The following is a 13169-nucleotide window of genomic DNA, read 5'->3' on the forward strand; positions in this document are numbered from 1 at the left end:
GTAATATGGTAAGGCTCAAGGAGGGGGATGAGTGGAAGACCGCATTTAATACCGCTGAGGGACATTTTGAAAACCTGATCATGCCCTTTGGGTTAACCAATGCTCTTGCGGTTTTTCAATACTTTGTCAATGACAGCTTTCATCATCTGGTGGGGAGGTTTGTCGTTGTATACCTTGATGACATACTAATTTTTTTGCCTAATATGGAGACTCATCCGGATCATGTGAGACAGGTGTTACAGATCCTAAGAGAGAATAAGTTGTATGCTAAGATGGAAAAGTGTGTATTTGCTGTACAGGAAGTGCAATGTATGGGTTACCTGCTCTCATCCTCAGGTTTTCGTATGGATGCCGAGAAGGTCCGTGCCGTGTTGGACTGGGATCGACCCTAAAATCTGAACGTGCTCATGCGGTTTTTGGGGTTTAATAACTACTACCGTAAATTTATCTTGAACTATTCATCGGTGGTTAAACCTTTAACAGACATGACTAGAAAGGGTGCTGATATTTCTATCTGGTCTGATGCGGCATTACAGGCCTTTTCTGCTGTGAAAGAATGTTTCACTTCGGCCCCTCTTCTGGTGCAACCGGACGTGTCTAAGCCATTTATTGTTGAGGTTGATGCGTCTGAGGTAGGGGTAGGAGCAATCTTGTCGCAGGGTCCTTCACCCAGTAAATGGAGCCCATGTGCATTTTTCTAAAAAATAAACTCTCGGCTTTTGAAAGGAATTATGATGTGGGGAATAGGGAATTGCTGGCCATTAAGTTGGCGTTCGAGGAATGGCGGCATTGGTTGGAGAGAGCAATTAAGCCTGTTACGGTTATTGCAGATCCCAAGAATCTGGCCTACCTGGAGTCTGCTAAGCGACTGAACCCTAGGCAGGCCAGATGGTCATTATTTTTCACCAGATTTAACTTCATCGCCACTTACCGCCCTGGGGTTAAGAACGTCAAGGCGGATGCTTTATCGCGTAGCTTTCCTGGGGAGGGTGAGTCTAATGACCATAGTCCCATTTTATCTGAAGAGCTAGTCATATCCGCTCTTTATCCTGATCTTGAGGCCAGGGTGTTGTAGGCACAGGAGGATGCTCCAGACTCTTGTCCTCCGGGGAAATTTTCCCTCTGAATTACGTCACAAGGTGTTCGAAGAACATCGCTGTACGGTGCTTGCTGGGCACCCTGGGAGCAGATCGACTGTCGATCTCATCTCTTGCATTTTCTGGTGGCCGAGGTTGCGTAAGTGTGTTGAGGACTGTGTCAGCCTGTGGTACCTGTGCACGTACTAAGGTGACACATACTCGGCCTTCCGGATCTCTGCTTCCATTGCCCATCTCGTCCAGACCTTTGACCCATTTGTCCATGGATTTTATCACAGATTTACCGAATTCCTCAGGAAAAAACATTATTCTGGTAGTTGTCGATCGTTTTAGTAAAATGGCACACTTTATTGCATTAGATAGTCTAGCCAATGCTAAAACTCTTGCACAGGTGTTTGTCGACAACATCGCAAAACTACATGGAATTCCCTCTGATGTGCTGTCCGATAGAGGGATTCAGTTTGTTTCCAGATTCTGGAAAGTGTTCTGTTCTCGTCTGGGTTAGTGATGATCAAGCACCAAAGTATTCGGGTGTTCGGCCCGAACACATTGCTATATTTTTGTACTTGGCTGAGCACCCGAGTATAATGGAAGTAAATTGGAGACAACCAGGCACCCCCTGCTCTGAAGAGGGGAGGGTGCGTGGTCCATTGTAAAAGGTCAGAATGCAACAGAAACACCACCAAAAATGGATCGGGAATACCATGGGGACGATGTCTGGATTCATCTTGGTCTCCCAGGTCGCTGCTGGGAACCATGTTGTCCGAGTTGTACGCCACATTTACAGACTGACAAAAATAAGCACAAAACCCCCCAAAAAATCTATTTTACAGGAGAAATTGTTAGGAAACATTCTTTCCTGTATATTCAATTGTATATAAAGTGCAAGTGCTGCAATAAAATTACAAGCAAGAGGCACTCCGAAACAGCCTGTATATCACATAAAGGAGGGCCTCATTCACAATGTGGTACAATTGTTCAGGTAGTGGGACTCCTACACTCAAAAAGCCTATGCACTAAGTGAAAGGGCTGCCAAAAATTGCAATGAACCGACACTTCAAAACACCCTTTGTTATACATAAAGGAGGGCATCATACACACCCTTGAAAATTTTTGATTGATGGCCTGCTGGTGACCCTCAAAAATATTTGGAGCAAGGGCCTGCTGATCTGACCATCTAAAACCTTAGGGGCAAGGGCCTGCTGCCGCATTGGTGACTCTAGATAACCTCTGGGCAATTGCACATCCCCGTGATGGCGATGATCCATTCGGATGTCTGCCCTATCAACTTTCGATGTTCTTTACTGTGCCTACCATGGTGATCACGGGTAACGGGGAATCAGGGTTCGATGTCAGAGAGGGAGCTTGAGAAAGGGATACCACATCCAAGGGAGGTCAATGGCTGAAATCTGATTGGGTGGAGAGGCCGAGTCAAGTTATTAAAGCAGAAAAATCGAAGGAAGGCAGGAGGCGCGTGTCAATTACCCACTCTCAACTCGGGGAGGTAGTAACGATAACAATACAGGACTCTTAAGATGCCCTGTTATTGGAATGAGTAATAAAAAATTACAGGAAATGTCACTGCAGTATTTTGGATGAGAAAACGTTATACAGGAGAGGCCCTGCTGACGTTTTCTTGACTCTAGGTAACTTCTGCCTGATCGCACAATCCATTTGGATATCTTCATTATCAACTTTCGATGTTCTTTTATGTGCCTAACATGGTGACCACTGGTAACAGGGAATCATTGTTCGATTCTGGAGAGGGAGCCTGATAACTGGCTCCAGGTACTACTTCAACACAGCAGCATGAGTTAGGGGTCTGCAGGTGAGCTGACCCTGTAAAACATTATATGCGAGTGCCTGCGGGTGAGACGACCCTGTAAAACATTATATGCAAGGGCCCATGGGTGAGCTGACCCTGGAAAACATTATATGTGAGTGCCTGCGGGTGAGCTGACCCTGGAAAACATTATATGCGAGGGCCTGCGGGTGAGCTGACCTTGTAAAACATTTTATGTGATGGCCTGCAGCTGAGCTGAAGGCAAGTTCTATGCGAGGGCTTGCATGTGAGCTCCCCCTGTAAAAGATTTGAGTTGCGGGCCTGCAGGTGAGCTGAACCAGTAAAAGATTTTAGGTGCGGGTCTGCTGGTGAGCTGAGGTGGAACCGACAAACCCAACTTGAATTTGATGGATGCATTAATCTGCAGTTGACTGTGATACAGTTCCACAGATTGTTTACATCTGCATCTTTTTAAGCAATCTGTGGCCTTAGTCTTTTATCCAGACTCAGTTATTATGCTACTATGTGGCCTCCTCATACTGCCATCTTGATACCATGTCACCTTGCCACTCATTTTTATCACCATGCTGCTGCAGCTTAAAAGGCCTTAAGCTGATCACCAGGCCCACAATTTAATTAAGGTTTTGTAATCGATAAACCCAACTTGCTTTTGTGGGCTGCATCAGTGGCGTAGCTAGAATTGACTGGGCCCCACAGCAAGTTTTTTTAATTGGGGCTCAATCCAACAGTAATTTTTTAGCGAACTCTTCCTTTCATGCTGCCCCCATTCCTGTGGCTAGTATAGATCGCTCTCTCAGAGCAGGGCCGGCAGCTGTTCCATCTGTTTTATACACTGTGTATACTGTCACTGTATATAGTTTCATTGTGTAATACTGTTGAGGGGGCCCTGACCAAATCCTTTAGTCCTCCTCCTCCTGGATGGGCCCCTTCTGGGTCAAGGCCCCAAAGCTGCAGCTTTCCCTATAGCTATGGCCCTGGTCTGCATTAATCTGGAGGTGACCGTGATACAGCTCCACAGATTGTTTCCATCTGCATCATTCTAAACAATCTGTGGCCTTAGTCTTTTATCCAGATTCAGTCATTGTGCCACTATGTGGCCTCATCCTGCTGCCATGTCCACACCATGTCACCTTGCCACTCATTTTTATCACCATGCTGCTGCTGATGCAGCTTAAAAGGGTTTAAAGTGATCACCAGGCCCACAATCTAATTAAAGTTTTATCTATTTTATAGGAAAAATTGATTGAAAACATTCTTTCCTGTATATTTACTTGTATATAAAGTGCAAGTGCTGCCAGATATTACACGGAAGAGGCACTCCGATACAACCTGCATATCACATAAGGGAGGGCATCGTTCACATTAAGTTGCGGGCATGCAGGTGAGCTGACCCTGTAAAAGATTTTAGGTTTGGGCCTGAAGGTGAGCTGACCCTGTAAAAGATTTGAGTTGCGGGCCTGCAGGTGAGCTGACCAAGTAAAAGATTTTAGGTATGGGCCTGCTGGTGAGCTGACCGTTTAAAACCTTATATGTGAGGGCCTGCTGGTGAGCTAAAGCTCTAAAACATTATATGTAGAGTTGAGTGGACACCTAGATGTTCGGGTTCGACAGGTTCGGCCGAACTTTACAGTTCGAGTTCGGGAACCGAACTTCACCCGAACTTGACCCCGAACCCCAACCTCATCCCCATTGAAGTCTATGGAGACCTGAACTTTTGAGCACTAAAATGGCTCTAAAAATGTCATGGAAAGGGCTGAAAATGTCAGCAAAATGTGTTTAAGAGCTTGGCAAGTGCTCTGCAAACAAATGTGGATAGGAAAATGACTTTAAATAACATAAAATACATTAAAAAAAAAAAGATCTTGATCTAGGAGGACGAGGTCCATATGGAGTAGGAGATTGAGGAGGCAGTGGATGTGGCAGTGTAGGTGGACGTGTCGGTGGAGGAGGTAACCTACACTTGTTTTGGGTTTTACATTTTATTTTTTAAATTAGGGTACACCCAAAAACATTGGGAGATATAACCTGTGATAACCCCCTCCAGCCGTGCTAAACAAATGTTCAGACAATACACTGGCTGCAGGGCAGGCCAGCACATCCAAGGTGTAAAGGGCAAGCTCAGGCCATGTGCCCAATTTGGAGACCCAGAAGTTGCAGGGGGCAGACCCATCAGTCAGTTTGTGTAGGCGTGTGCACGCACACTGCCCCGCCATGTTGCACGTCTCTGTGATGTTCCTGATCCAATTTGATATCTGCTCTATCAACTATCAATGTTCTTTTCTGCACCTACCATGTTGAATAAGGGCTCCACCCCGGAAGAGAAGCGTGAGAAAAGGGATAGTACATCCAAGGTAGAACTATGAAATTTAACTGTGATTGAGTGGAAATATGGGAGAATTTATTAAAACGGAAGAATCGAAGGAAAGGAGGGGGCGCGCGGCAATTACCCACTCCCAACTTGGGGAGGTAGTGATGATAAATAACAATACAGGACTCTTAAGATGCCCTGTTATTGGAATGATTAATACAAAATTACAGGGAATGTCACTGTGGTATTTAGGATTTGGAAACGTTAGACAGGAGAGGCCCTGCTGCCGTTTTGTTGACTCTAGGTAACTTCTGCTTGATCACACGTCCCTGTGACGTCCACCATCCATTTGGATATCTTCTCTATCAACTTTCGATGTTTTTTTCTGAGCCTACCATGTTGATCGCGGTTATCTGCAAATCAGGGTTCCATACAGGAGAGGGAGCGTAAGAAAGAGAGACGACATCCAAGCGAGGTAAATATTTTTTTATTAAATATGTTCGAGCAGAAAAGTGGGACAAATAATTGAAGCGCAAATATGGGACAAGTTGTTAAAGTTTAAGCATTGAATGAAAGGGGGGCCGTGCATCAATTAAAGAACAATTTTTAAAATGTAATTCCCTGTCACCTACGCAGAGCAGGGGTTTGAATACGGCAAAATTGGTAAAATGTCACCTGACAATGTAACCGACGATTTTTTAAAATTTATGTCCCTATTGCCTATGCAGAGCAGGGGTTTAATCATGGCAAAAATTGTCAAATGTCCTCCAAGAATGTAACAGACAAATTAGTGAAATTTGTTTACCTGTCTGCTATGTACAGCAGGAGTCTATCACACCCAAACATTTGTTAATTTCACCCGAATATGCAACAGACAAATTAGTGATTTTTTTTTACCTGTCTACTAGGTATAGCAGTTGTATATCACACCCAAAAATTGGTGAACTTCACCTGAAAATGTAACAGGCAAATTAGTGAAATGTATTTACTTATCTACTAGATACAGCCGGGGTGTATCACACGCAAAAATTGGTGAATTTCTACCGAATATGTAACAGACAAATTAGTGAAATTTTTTTTACCTCTCTACTAGGTATTGTAATGGTATATCACACCCAAAAATTGGTGAATTCCCCCCGAGTATGTAACAGACAAATTAGTGATTTTTTTTTTACCTGTCTACTAGGTATAGCAGTGGTATATCACAGCCCAAAAATTTGGAATTTCACCCGAATATGTAACAGACAAATTAGTGACTTTTTTTGGCTGTCTACTATGTATAGCAGTGGTATATCACACCCCAAAATTTGTGAATTTCACCTGAATATGTATCAGACAAATTAGTATTTTTTTACCTGTCTACTAGGTACTGCAGTGGTATCGCCTGTACTTTTTCTGGCCTCACCATTCGTAGAGCCGCATTAGGCCTGACCAAACACCGCTGATGGTTCTGCCGCCTACTCGCACCTAAGGAAGGTGTTTCACTTGTGCGTGTAGCTGGCACAGATCAACCATGTCCTCTCCCTGCAACAGGAGCTCCACCAGCAGCACCACGACTGGGGGCCACGTCCCTTATTTAACGCTCTCCTCATATTTCTCAAATTTAGAATCTTGCCCAAAATGGGTGTTTTTTAATAACAGAATAGAACAACAGTATCTAAAGGATGTATCTCACAATGACAGCTGCAGACAAGGCCGCAAATTAAGTATTTTGCCCAAAAAGTTATATTTTTTTTAATAACAGAATAGCACAGCAGCATATAACGCTTGAATTTCACACTGACAGATGCAGACAAGGCCGCAAATTAAGTATTTTGCCCAAAAAGGGTGTTTTTTAAATAACAGAATAGCACAGCAATATATAACGCTTGAATTTCACACTGACAGATGCAGCCAAGACCGCAAATTAAGTATTTTGCCCAAAATGGGTGTTTTTTTTAATAACAGAATAGCACAGCAGTATTTTTAAAGCATGTATCACACAATTACAGATGCAGCAAAGGCTGCAATATTAAGTACTTTGCCCAAAATGTTATTTTTTTATAACGGAATATGACAGCAGTTATTTTTAGTCATATCTAAAACGTGTATCTCACAATGAAAGATTCTGCAAGTGCTGTAAAATGTATTATTTTGCCGAAAAAGGGTGTTTTTTTAATAACAGAAAATGTGTCAGAAACCACCCTGATATAGTTTACTTTGCCCTCAAGTTTGCCCTCAGTCAAGATGGTGGATTATGTGTTTCCTGATTGCCATCTCACTTCCTGTTCCTGTTCCTTTTTAAACTGGCCAGACCTTCCTGACTTTGCTGGAGTATTGTGTTTGGCTTTTAGTCCTGTAATCCTCTTGCTGGAACTCACTCCTCCGTGTGTTCTGTGCCCTAGCGGTTCTCCCTGCTACCTCCTGTTGCCGACCCGGACTGTTCTTGGACCTTCGTACCTGCTTGCCGCCTGCCCTGACCTTCTGATCGTCTACCTTCATGCCAGCTTGTCGCCTGCCCTGACTTCTGCTAATCCTGACCTCGGTTCTCGTCTACAGACTATGCCTCATCTGTGCGGGGCACAACAACGTGGGTTCTGCTACATCCGTACTATATATACTCTGCTCCTAAGTCCTGGCCATCGGATTCCAGTTCTGTTGCACCAGTATCGTGACAGAATACTCCAGCCGCCATGGATTCCGCCAGGAGTAGATCTGTAGAGACCCGTATTAAGCAGTTGCAGACTGCGGTATCTAGTATGCACGCGGAGTTGCAAACCTTAAAGAAGAAATACGATGCCTTTGAGGGCCAGACCAGCCCAGCATTCAGTTTTATGGACAAACGATCCACGAACTCCGTGATACAGTGCAAGCACTGGCTGGTCGCATAGCACAGGTGGAGAATGCAGCTCCTGCACCATCTCCTACATCAACTCCTAAATTACCCCCAGTCCGATTTGGCGGGGACCGCGACAAATTCCGGGGGTTTATCAATCAGTGTCGCCTCTACTTTGACGCAAACTCCTCCCTGTTTTCTACTGATCGATCTAAAATGCTCTGCATCATTATGCTACTAACACACAAGGCTATCACCTGGGCGAGTCCGTTGATCGAAACCGGGGATGCCTGACCTAAACAATCTGGAGGGTTTCCTTGGGGCCATGAGCCAGATGTTTGATGACCCTAACCGAGGTGCTACAGCAGAGGCAGCCTTACTAGCCTTGCGCCAGGGCAGATGTCCCGTCACGGAATATGCTATGGACTTTAAAAGATGGTCCGTCGACACTAGCTAGAATGATGCAGCAAAATTATCTTTTTTCAACAAAGGACTGTGTAGTTCCCTAAAGGACGAGCTGGCCCGTGCAGAGGCCCCTTAGAGCTTGATGCTTTTATCAACCACTGCATCCGAGTTGATACACGACTAGCTGAACGATGGCAAGAAAGATGGGCCACACTGAACTATACTACGAAGCAGGCACTTTCTTTGTCTGCCCCTACTTCAAAAGAATTTCCAAAAATAATCTACAAGGAATCAGAAAGCGAACCAATGCAAACAGACTCCATCTTAAAACGTGGAAATATTGTTCGCAAGGAACATAGACTCCGAGAGAACTTATGTCTGTATTGTGGAAGAAACAACCATCCGCTCCATCTCTTCAGTGGCCCCTCCTATTAAGAAGGAAAACAGAAACTCTCATTGTTTCCTCCCCATAAAATGTTCAATTAATTCCCAGTGGATATCCACCTCTGCTATGGTGGATTCCGGAGCTAGTGGAAATTTTATGGACTATTCCTTTGCAAGGAGACATGGGGTAAAGATTCATAAAAAAACTCTCACCTATGATTATGGAAATGGTAGATGGTACCCCTTCAAATTCTGGCCCTGTAGATCAAGAAATGGAACCCCTCAACATCTGTATAACACCACAACATCACGAAGTTCTATTGTTTCTTTTAATCTCCTCTCCTCATTTTCCTGTTATCCTAGGCTTGCCCTGGTTACAGGCACAGAACCCCGACATCAACTGGGAGACCAAAGAGATAACGTTTCCAGGGAAGGATGCTATGCCAACAAAACAGTCAGAACAAGGGGGGGAAGCCACATCCCAGAACGATAAGGTGATGGAACTACCCCTCATATATCAGGATTTTATGGATGTTGGTGATAAACAAAAGGCAGACAAACTTCCCCCACATCGACCCTATGACTGTCCCATAGAATTGCTCCCTGGTGCTTCCATCCCCTTCGGGAATATCTACCCCTTGGCAGGTCCGGAACTGAAGGCCCTCAAGGAATATATAGAAGAGAATCTGGCTAAAGGGTTTATCCGTCCCTCCTCCTCACCAGCAGGGGCTTCCATATTCTTTGTCAAAAAGAAGCATGGGTCTCTAAGACCATGTATTGACTACCGCGAACTTAATAAAATCACAATTAAGAATTGCTACCCCCTACCACTAATCCCAGAGTTATTGAAGAGAGTACGTCACGCCAAAATTTTCTCAAAGTTATACCTACGAGGCGCCTATAACTTGGTCCGTATCAGATCGGGAGATGAATGGAAGACAGCATTTAGATCATGATACGGACACTTCGAGTATCTTGTCATGCCGTTTGGTCTTTGCAACGCTCCAGCCACCTTTAAACACCTGGCCAACGACATTTTCAGGGATCTTCTGGACCAATTTGTAGTCATCAATCTGGATGACATTCTGATCTTCTCTAACTCAACAGAAGAACATCAGCAACATGTAAGACTCGTTTTGGAACGTCTTAGGAAAAATAAATTGTATATCAAACTTGAAAAGTGTGAGTTTCATCGAACTGAAATCCAATTTCTCGGCTACATAATTTCACCCCAAGGGTTACACATGGGCCCCAACTAAATTAGAGCAATAGAGGACTGGCCTGTCCCCAGTAACTTAAAAGAGGTCCAACGCTTCATAGGCTTTGCCAATTTTTACAGACGCTTTATCAAAAAAATTTAGATTTTTTTTGGTCACCTGAAGCACAAGAATCCTTTTGTTTATTAAAGACCAGGTTCACCACAGCCCTTGTATTGGTTCACCCCAACCCGGAACTGGCGTTCATCGTGGAAGTAGATGCTTCAGATTCTGCTATAGGAGCCATTTTATCACAGAGAACAGGAGACAAGGGGTTGTTACACGTCTATCTCCGGCTGAGAACAATTACGACGTGGGAAACAAAGAACTACTGACTATTATAGCAGCCTTTAAAGAATGGAGACATCACCTTCAAGGAGCCTCCCAGCCAATAATAATTCTCACCGACCATCGCAACTTGGAGTTCATTAGATCAGCAAAATGTCTATCTCCTCGCCAGGCCTGGTGGACTCTTTTTTTAAACCAATTCAACTTCGTGATTTCATACAGGCCGGGTTCTCGGAATGGCAAGGCAGATGCCTTATCCAGAATCTTTTCCAACGATGCTGTGTCTACGACTCCACCTAAGACCATTATTCCAGAGTCTAGATTTGTGGGGGTAATCCTTAATAAGGACCTACTTGTAGAAATCAAAGAAGCCTATGTCACTGACTCCCTCCTGGTGGAACCCGATGATCTGCAATTAATATACAAAAACAGGGTATGGACTCATGGACAACAGTTATATATACCCGAGGTTATAAGACTTAAGGTTATAAGACTAGTCCATGACTCTAAGGTCGCAGGTCACAGGGGTGTGCAGACTCAGACTCAGGAATTCTTATCTCATTTCTTTTGGTGGCCAAATTCTCGACAGGATGTGAAAAAATATGTCCTGTCATGTGATATCTGTGCTAGATGCAAGATTCCACGCTCTCTCCCAGTAGGTTTACTACAGCCTTTGCCGGTCCCCTCCCGTCTTTGGGGCTCCATTTCCATGGACTTTATTGTGGATCTACCTACATCCAAGGGACAGAATACAATCTTAGTAGTGGTAGACCGTCTCACTAAGGCTGCACACTTCATTGCATGTATTGGCCTACCATCTGCTAAAGAAACTGCAGACCTTATAATACAAAATGTGTTCCGTCTACATGGGGTACCAGATGAAGTTGTCTTGGATCGTGGAGTACAGTTTACTTCAAAGTTTTGGCGCAGTTTTTGCACATCTTTGGAAATCGATATCAATCTATCAACCGCCTTTCATCCTCAGTCTAATGGACAGACCGAACGCACAAACCAGACTTTGGAACAATACCTTCGATGTTATATCTGTCACTTAGAGGATGACTGGGTTGACCTTCTTCCAGTGGCTGAATTTTCGTACAATAATTCCCAAAATGCATGAACCAGACAGACCCCCTTCTTTGCAAATCTGGGGTACTATCCGAACATTCTCCCCAAATTTCCTGTTACTTCGCCTATCCCCTCACCAAATCTGGGACAGAAGTTTATTGGGCCCTATAAAATCATGGGCATAATCAGCCCAGTGGCCGTTCGACCTAAACTCCCACGATCCATGAGGATACATTCTGTCTTCCACATGTCCTTACTTAAGGCTGCAGTGCCCAATCCGTTTCCTGAATGTACCCTTCCTCCTCCCAAAGCATTGGAGATAGATGGACAGGAGAAGTTCGTGGTAGAAGAGATTCTGGACTCTAGGATTTTCAGGAATCAGCTACAGTACCTTATCAAATGGCAGAGGTATGGATTTGAAGAAATTTCCTGGGAACCAATAAACAACATCAATGCTCCTCGAATGATTAGACAATTCCATCAAACACATCCTGGAAGACCAAGTCAGGTCCTGTCCAGAGGCCGCTGTTGAGGTGGGAGTAATGTCAGAAACCACCCTGATATAGTTTACTTTGCCCTCAAGTCTGCCCTCAGTCAAGATGGTGAATTATGTGTTTCCTGGTTGCCATCTCACTTCCTGTTCTTTTTTAAACTGGCCAGACCTTCCTGTCTTTGCTGGAGTATTGTGTTTGGCTCTTAGTCCTCTTGCTGGAACTCACTCCTCCTGCTGCAGAAAGTGCTGGCCGTCTGTGCGCACTTTCGGCGTTCTCACTCTGCTGTTGCTCGCTTGTTAGCGTTGCAGTGTAACTTCGGCCTTCTCGCTCACCGCCTCATATGAGACATGCCCACAAGGTGGAACTCCACCTTGCACATGCTGGCCAGACTGTGCGAGCAGCAGCAGGCTATAGTGGAGTTTCAGCTACAGCACGCACGGGTGAGTCACTCTGCTCTGCGAACAGCACCACTTCACCACCAATGACTGGGCCTCTATGCAAGACCTGTGTGCCTTGTTGCGCTGTTTCGAGTACGCCACCAACATGGCCAGTGCCGATGATGCCGTTCTCAGCATTACTATCCCACTTCTATGCCTCCTTGAAAAAACGCTTTGGGCGATGATGGAAGAGTATGTGGCACAGGAGTAGGAGGAAGAGGGATCATTTCCAAGGGTTTCTGGCCAGTCAGTCACAAGTGGCTCCGAGGGTGGGTTCCTGCACCCACAAATGCCAGGTACACAGTTGTCCAGCCAGGGCACAGTTCTGGAGGATGACGAGGTGGAGGATGAGGAGGAGGAGATGGAGGAAGAGGAGCCGTGTTCACAGCAGGGTGGCACCCAAACCAGCTCATGGCCATCACTGGTGCATGGCTGGGGGGGATACAAAGGACACAGACGATACACCTCCCACAGAGTACACTTTTTGTTGCCTCTGGGCAGCCTGGCACACATGATCGATTACATGCTGCAGTGTTTCCACAACGACCGCTGACTTGCCCACATTCTAACTTGTACTCATTACTGGGTGGCCACGTTGCTCGATCCCTGTTACAAGGACAACATACCGACCCTAATTCCATCACTGGAGCATGATCGTAAGATGCGCGAGTACTAGCGCGCGCTGGTAGACGCGCTGCTGGTGGCATTCCCACCTGACAGCGGGGGCATAGTGGAAGCACAAGGCGAAGGCAAAGGAGGAGGAAGAAGTTTCCAACGCAGCTTGGTCACCGCCAGCACCTTCAGAAGGCAGGG

Source organism: Bufo gargarizans, chromosome 6 (assembly GCF_014858855.1).
Source record: "Bufo gargarizans isolate SCDJY-AF-19 chromosome 6, ASM1485885v1, whole genome shotgun sequence".
Classification (NCBI taxonomy): Eukaryota; Metazoa; Chordata; class Amphibia; order Anura; family Bufonidae; genus Bufo; species Bufo gargarizans.